This window comes from Asparagus officinalis, chromosome 8 (assembly GCF_001876935.1).
Source record: "Asparagus officinalis chromosome 8, Aspof.V1, whole genome shotgun sequence".
Taxonomy (NCBI): domain Eukaryota; kingdom Viridiplantae; phylum Streptophyta; class Magnoliopsida; order Asparagales; family Asparagaceae; genus Asparagus; species Asparagus officinalis.
The window spans coordinates 5,816,389-5,824,303 of record NC_033801.1 but is presented as its reverse complement, the minus strand read 5'-3'; the positions used below and the strand labels follow the sequence as shown (position 1 = coordinate 5,824,303).

Below are 7,915 nucleotides of genomic sequence, written 5' to 3'. Positions count from 1 at the left end.
TAAGTTTTAGAAATAAGTATTTTTGTGATCTGGATATTTCATCCAAATAATCAAGCATGTTTGTGCATGAAAAGTTAAGGAGTCACAAATTCATAGTCATGCACAAATGTAACAAATCTAATTTCTATTTTCCACACGGGCAAACATATGAAATTTATGGTTTCTTTATATTAACCTGTTACTTACAGCAATATATATACTTCCTTATTATCACATAAGTCACGAAACCTTCATGGTGTTTTTTTTATTGCAGCAGCTTTAATTTTTTAAATTCATTTTATTACACTCTCTGGTAACATTTTTATAGGTCATCAGACTCCCATCAGATCAAGTTTCAATCAAATTGTTACCTAATGGAGAAATTGACCAAATTATTCTTTGTGACATAAATATACAGTTTTCTGAGACGATTGAAATTGGGTTGACAATTTTGTTAGATCTAATAAAAACTTGAGATCTAAAACCATAAAGCCATGATAAATTCGAAGAGATTAACAACAATCAAAAAGAGCGGAAGCTTATACCTGAATCCATAGATGAAACTTGAGATGGATTTTGGATCTTCTAACCTTAGGGTTTCTCTAGCCAAATTTCTCTCTAGATGGGGGTGAAGAGAATTAGAGAATGTTACCCTAGATTAGGGACCATAACCCCTTATTTATAGATGTTGCACATTTGTGATTTGGCCCCTCATCAAATCACAATTACAACCTGGTATCTACACATATAACCCCATGACTTATTTAAATACACATTAACCCAAATTAATTAATCACTTTAGTGGGTTATCCTGAAGGATAGCAATACACATTGATTAATCATATGTGCCCACAAATAGATTTATTAGATTAAATCCAACACTAACAACTATCTGTTAAGAATACCTAAATTCTATCACTGAAAAGGGTATTTCCGAACAATCTCGTCCATTGACTATATCAATATAGGATCAAAGCGGCCTTCGTCACATTTATCGTGACTCGACCCATCAATGGTCACATATACCAATACAATCAAAGGACATAGATCAATCACGGATATGCAGCATGAAAATTACATGCAATGTGATCAATACATGTCTATTTTCAACTGGTCCTACTTTAGGAGGTCAAAACCAAACATAATGTAACAGAGTGTCTTAACTGAATACTTTATTCTAATCAGACAATACAACCAAACATAAAGCACCACAAATATGAGCAGTATGCTCATGAAAGACCTTAGGTGGCAATCCCTTAGTAAGAGGATCAGCTATCATGGAGTTTGTCCCAATGTGCTCTATGGATATCTGTCCACTCTGTACCCTTTCTTTCACAACCAGGAACTTAATGTCAATATGTTTTGACTTAGTTGAGCTCCTGTTGTTATTGGAATACATTACTGCAGATTTATTGTCACAATATAACCTTAGTGGTCTTTCTATATTTTCCAAAATACGTAGTCCCGTGATAAAATTTCACAGCCATATTCCCTAATTGGATGCCTTATAGCAAGCTACAAATTCTGCTGTCATAGTGGAGGAAGCTACAAGTGTTTGTTTGACACTTTTCCATGATATAGCTCCTCCTGCTAACATATAAATGTAGCCTGATGTAGACTTTCTGCTATCTTGGCATCTAGTAAAATCAGAGTCCGAGTACCCAATGACCTCCAACTGTTCTAATTTTTTTCTGTATGTGAGCATGTAATCTTTTGTTTTCTGAAGATACCTCATAACCCTTTTGACTGATATCCAATGATCCATACTAGGGTTGCTTAAGTATCTGCCTAACATCCCAACAATGTACGCAATATCCGGACGCGTACATATCTGAGCATATATTAGACTTCCTACAGCCGAAGCATAAGGAATCTTCTGCATTTCCCGAATTTCAAGGTTACCTTTAGGGCACTGATTGAGACTAAACTTGTCTCCTTTAGCAACAAGGGTATCTACTGGTCTGCAGTCTTGCATGCCAAATCTTTTAAGTACCTTATCGATATAGCTCTTTTGTGATAATCCAAGAAAACCCGAGAGCGATCTCAATGTATCTGGATTCCTAATATAAAAGAGGCGTCCCCAAGATCTTTCATCTCAAAATTCTTTGATAGAAATCTCTTGGTTTCGTGCAGCATGCCTATATCATTAGTGACAAGCAATATGTCATCCTGAACTTGTGATATACACAGTCATCAACAATGTTCATCTCAAAACCGAACGAGATAATTATTTGTTGAAACTTATGATACCATTGACGAGGAGCTTGCTTGAGTCCATAGATGGATTTCCTTAATTTGCAGACCATATTCTTTGGGTCTCCTGACACAAAATTTTCTGGTTGTACCATATAGATCATCTCATCAATGTCACCATTGAAAAATGCAGTCTTAACATCCATCTGATGTAACTCAAGATCATAATGAGCAACAAGTGCCATGATTGTTCTGAAAGAGTCTTTCGATGAAACCGGAGAGAAAGTCTCTGTATAATCAATGCCTTCCTTTTGAGTATAGCCTTTAGCCACAAGACGTGCCTTATACCTCTCCACATTACCATTTGCATCCCGCTTGGTTTTAAAAATCCATTTACAACCAATTGGTTTTGCACCTTCTCTTGTACTCTTCATTCATAGCATCAATCCACTGTTGAGAGTTAGAACTTTTCATGGCCTGAAGGAAGTTTATTGGATCATCTTCCAACATTCCACTACTTTCTTCATGTTCTTGAAGAAATGCAATATAATCATCAGAAATAGCATTTCTTCTTTCTCTCGTGGATCTCCTTAATAGCACTGGTTCTTGAGGTTGTTGAGTTTGTTCTTCTGGAACATGGAGTTGTTCAACATTGTCATCTTGAGGTTCCAGATTTACTTCTTGAGCAACAATAGGTATTGGAACCTGAATATTGTCAAAAGTAACTGTATGGATTGGATCTCAAGCCAATTCATCCTCAAAACTAATGTCTCTAACCTTATTTTTCCCCCCAAACTCAACATCCTCAAAGAATGTTATTGTTCCCGTCTCAAAAATATTCCTTAGTGTGGGATCATAAAACTTATAGCCCCTAGAGCGTTCAGAGAACCCAATAAAGTAGCTGCTAACTGTTTTGGAGTCTAATATCTTTTCATTTGGCCTATAAGGCCTTGCCTCAGCTGGACATCCCCAAATATGTAAATGCTTTAAACTGGGCTTTCGACCAGTCCAAAGCTCATAAGGTGTTTTAGCAACTGCTTTACTTGGTACTCTATTCAGAATGTAAGCTGTTGTTTTAAGTGCTTCTCCCCAGAGTGACTCTGGTAAAGAAGAATGAGCAATCATACTTCTTACCATATCCTTAAGAGTCATGTTTCGTCTTTCAGCTACACCATTCATGCTAGGTGAACCCGGCATTGTGTACTGTGGGACAATACCGCATTCCTCTAGGTATCTAGCAAGATCAGATCTGACGGTTTTAATTCTTCTGTTGAGTTGATTCTCAACTTCAGCTTTATAGGCTTTGAACATGTCCAGAGACTCAGATTTTTCATGAATAAGATATAGGTGCCCATAACGTGAGTAATCGTCTATGAATGATATAAAATATTGTTGACCATTCCAGGATTCCGTAGGGAATGGCCCACAAATATCCGTATGTATCAATTCTAAGACATCTGAAGATCTGTTGACACCTAATCTCTTAACTTTGGTCTGTTTTCCCTGATACATTCAACACATACGTCGAAGTCCGAAAAATCAAGGGAATCCAAAATGCCATCAGACACAAGACGCTCAACTCTACCTTTTGAGATATGACCTAAGCGCTTATGCCATAATGTCGCCGAAATTTCCTTATTTAATTTACGCTTAGTACCACGTGATTCCACATGTAAGGATTCATTATAAGAAGCAATTGTATCAAGCAAATATAGGTTGTCATAAGTACTTAAGTAACCGGTTCCCACAACATTTGAATTAAAAGATAAACTGAATTGACTGTTTCCAAATGAACAAGAATAACCTGATTTGTCCAATACAGAAACAGAAATTAAATTCCGTCTAAAAAGGGTACTACAAAAGTATCTTTCAAATCCAAATAAGAACCAGTTCCTAACAACAACCTAAAGTGCCCAATTGCTTCCACATCTACCGATTGTCCGTCGCCCACAAAGATGTGTCTTTCAACATCACATGGCTTTTGGTAGCTCAGACAATCCTGCATAGAAACACTTATGTGAGTAGTAGCACCAGAGTCTAACCACCAAGTATTTCTAGGTACTGAAGCTAAATTAACCTCAGAACATACCAAAGTAAGGAACGTACCCTTATTAGCACGCCAGGCGTGATATTTTGTACAGTCCTTCTTTACGTGTCCAGGCTTGTTACAGAAGAAACAATCCTGATTATCCTTATGTTGTTTCTTCTGAACTGGACCCTTAGCAGCTTCATTATCATTCTTCCTTTTCTTACCCTTATCCTTAGAGGCATAGGCCAAATGAGCACTTTTTATCTTATCTTGCTTCAACCTATCTTCTTCTTGCACATAGTATGAAATGAGCTCATTTAGAGTCCATTTCTACTTTTGACAGTTATAACTGACCTTAAACTGATTGAACTGTGCAGGAAGAGACAACAGAACCAGATGCACTAATAACTCATCACAAAGATCGAGTTTAAGTGCCTTAAGCTTTGAAGCAATATGAGACATTTCCATAATGTACTCCCTGATATTTTCTTTGCCCTTATACTTCATTGAAATCAAGCGAGCTAAGAGCGTGCTTGTTTCTACCTTATCATTTTTTACAAAACGCTTCTCAATTTCGGCAAGGAAATCTTTAGCCTTAGTAATCCCTTCGGATTCTATGCCCCTGAAGGCTTCCGGAACGCCGCGCTTAATGATCATAAGACTCATGCGATTTGAACGCTCCCACTTCTCATGCTCCTTCTTTGCATCAGGAGTGCTATCCGTATTGAGAGGTTGGGGTTGTTCAGTTCTTAATGCATAGTCAAGATCCATACAGCCAAGAACAATTAATATGTTCTCTTTCCAAACCTTGAAGTTTGTCCCATTTAGCATGGGAATTGAGTTGATGTTAGTAGAAGTTATTGTAGCATATGCATTAGCTGAAATAAAACAAAAATACTCACATCAATAACCATAATTAGTAATTAATAAAATTCAAATAATGACAATTCTCATCCAAGATATCTGGCACAATATTAATATCAAGTCTTTGGACAGTAATATTAACTTGTAAGTGATACCTTGTTGCAATGATCAAACATTGACAATAACTCATGTCAAATAATGAAACTATCTTTGGATCGATTCATTATTCACATGTAAACCTTATAATTGTCACACGCTTATCATCGCAGATGTGTATACAGTCTAAATAAATATTAACCTTCCTTTGGGCCGATTAAATATTTACACGAAAGCATACACACAAACATCTCACATTCCTCATGAACAATCTACACAAGAGAGGTTACTTTGGCAACTTCTTGTTTCAATTAATCAATTGAAGTGAGAGACAATCTTAATACCTTAGTGTCATAATATTTGAATTAAATAATTGATTAAAAACCAAATTAGATTTAAATTAAAAAGTTTTAATTTAAATCAACTGAATTTCCAAAAAACTTAATTGGGGTCTCACAGCTTAATTAGGGTCCATAACTTAATTGAATAAATTAAGTATACCAAAGTAGACCCATGAAAAGCCGAGACTTAACCATAGTGAACACGAAGTTCGCTTGACTTCGAACGTGAGGTTCGACTGTATTGAGTACGAGACTCACTTAAGCACGAACGCGAGGTTCGTCTGAAAATGAACGTGATGTTCAACTTGAGAACGAACGCGAGGTTCGTTTGAAAAATGAACGTGAAGTTCAACTTGAGAACGAACGCGAGGTTCGTTTGGATTGAGCATAGGGCTCGCCTGAGGATGAACGCGGAGTTCGACTTGAATTGAGCGCGAGGCTCACCTAAGAACTGAGCGTGAGGCTCACCTGAGAGCTGAGCGCGAGGCTTAACTTAGATTGAGCGTGAGGCTCAACTGAGAACTGAGCGCGAGGCTCAACCTGAGATTGAGCGCGAGGCTCACCTGAGAACTGAGCGTGAGGATCAACCTGAGAACGAACGCGAAGTTCATTAAAAATTGAGCGCGAGGCTCAACCTGAGAACGAACGCGAAGTTGGGTTAAATTTGAGCGCGATGCTCACTTGAGAACGAACGCGAAGTTCGTTTGAAGCTTTCAGCTTCGCCAAAATTTGAGGTAACCACCTCCTTAATGTTCGCCACGTTTTCACGCACGAACCCTTAGGGTTTCAAACTGAAACCGCCGCCGCCATTGCTCCGGCACCCAAGAGGTCGAAACCCTAGGGTTTCCTGACGCCGCCGTCGCCATCGGAGTCGAGAGCGAGGTCGCCAGCGAACCTTCGCCGGCGAGGAGCACGGGACCAAAGATCAAACCCAAAAATTTCTTTGATTTTTATTTTCACAAAACAGATCCAGAATCAGAAAAAAGAAAAACTTTTCTTGATCCAGATCCAAAAAAAATCAAAGAAAAAATCCAAAAAATTCCAAAAAGTTTTCTAATGGAGAAATTCCAAAAAAATTGTTACCTAATGGAGAAATTGACCAAATTATTCTTTGTGACATAAATATACAGTTTTCTGAGACGATTGAAATTGGGTTGACAATTTACCATGCAAATTTTCATTCTTTTGCCTAAACCCGATGTTTCAAGTATCTTGTTTGTAGAACTTGAACTGTAAAATTAAAATAAAATTAAAATTTAGATTATCGTTCTTTGAACTGGTGCAGATACGAGTTGCAGCAAATAGTGGTGTCATAAAGGACATTACAGAACCCGTTGATTATGGTGGTTTTCCAGCAGTAATGATTCAAATTCTCTCTTTCAGGTTATTATACATCGCGTATGAAATGTTTATTTTTCTCATATTGTTTCTACCTTGCAGGTTCCAATCCATGAATGGCACAGGCAGTCTGCTAAGCTCCGCTATTTTTTCAAGCAATAGTCCAACTTGTAAAGATTTGTGGTTTTTCTAGATGAATGTGAAATTGAATGCATTCTATTGTAAAAGCGACCTATAAAAAGGTTCATGAGAATTTTGGATTTGATTTGAATTGTAATTTTTCTTGTATCCAGAGAAATATTTCTTGTGGTAAAGACAGTGTTGGGGGTAAAAGAAATACATCATGCTAGGGCTCAAGATTCAAATCTTTAATCAAAGGATCAAAAGGGACAAATTAATTGAGAGACCCATCGTTAGAGAGAGATCGCGATTTTACCTGCGTTAGCTTCGTCGGAGTTGGCTCGCGGAGTTGGTCGGCGGCGTTGCAAATCGGCAGAGTTGGCTCGCGGATCGAGAGAGGGATCGAGAGAGATCGAGAGTGGGATAGCTGGAGAGGGAGAGAGAGAGCTCGAGATCACCCCTTGCAGCGTTGCCTCGCGGAGTTGGTCGGTGGAGTTGGCCGACGGAGCAGGAAGGCTCTTGGAGGGGGGAGAGAGAGAGAGATGAATTTTTCTGGGGAGTTTTGGGATGTGATGGGAATTATTCGCCGCCGGCGCTTGGGGAAGGAGGGGGATGACGAAGGATGAAGGAGTGGGATTTTGGGAATTATTCGCTTTTGGAATAATTAGGAAAGCCAATTGTTATAAGGGGGTGTTTGTTTTGATTTTTTTTTTGGGATTTCAAAATGGGATTTGAAATCCATAAATGATGTGGCTTTTAGGATTTGAAATCCATAAAGGGGGTTGTGTTTGCTTCAACAATATTTTGGGATTTGGAATGCTAAAACTTGTAATATTTTGTTTGTTTCATCAATATTTTGGGATTTGGAATACTATAAATTATATATTATAATATTATATAAAATTTTAATAACATATATTATATAATATATAATATATATATATATAATATTATA

General features: G+C 37.7%; 1 long non-coding RNA gene across 1 annotated transcript in view; it reads right to left on the bottom strand.

Moving 5' to 3' along the window:
* Positions 1 to 7,602, bottom strand: part of LOC109820182 — a 10,156-nt gene extending 2,554 nt beyond the window's left edge. The window contains exon 1 of the long non-coding RNA XR_002241749.1: positions 7,277 to 7,602. This is a non-coding gene — a long non-coding RNA (uncharacterized LOC109820182). The remainder of the gene's footprint in view (positions 1 to 7,276) is intronic.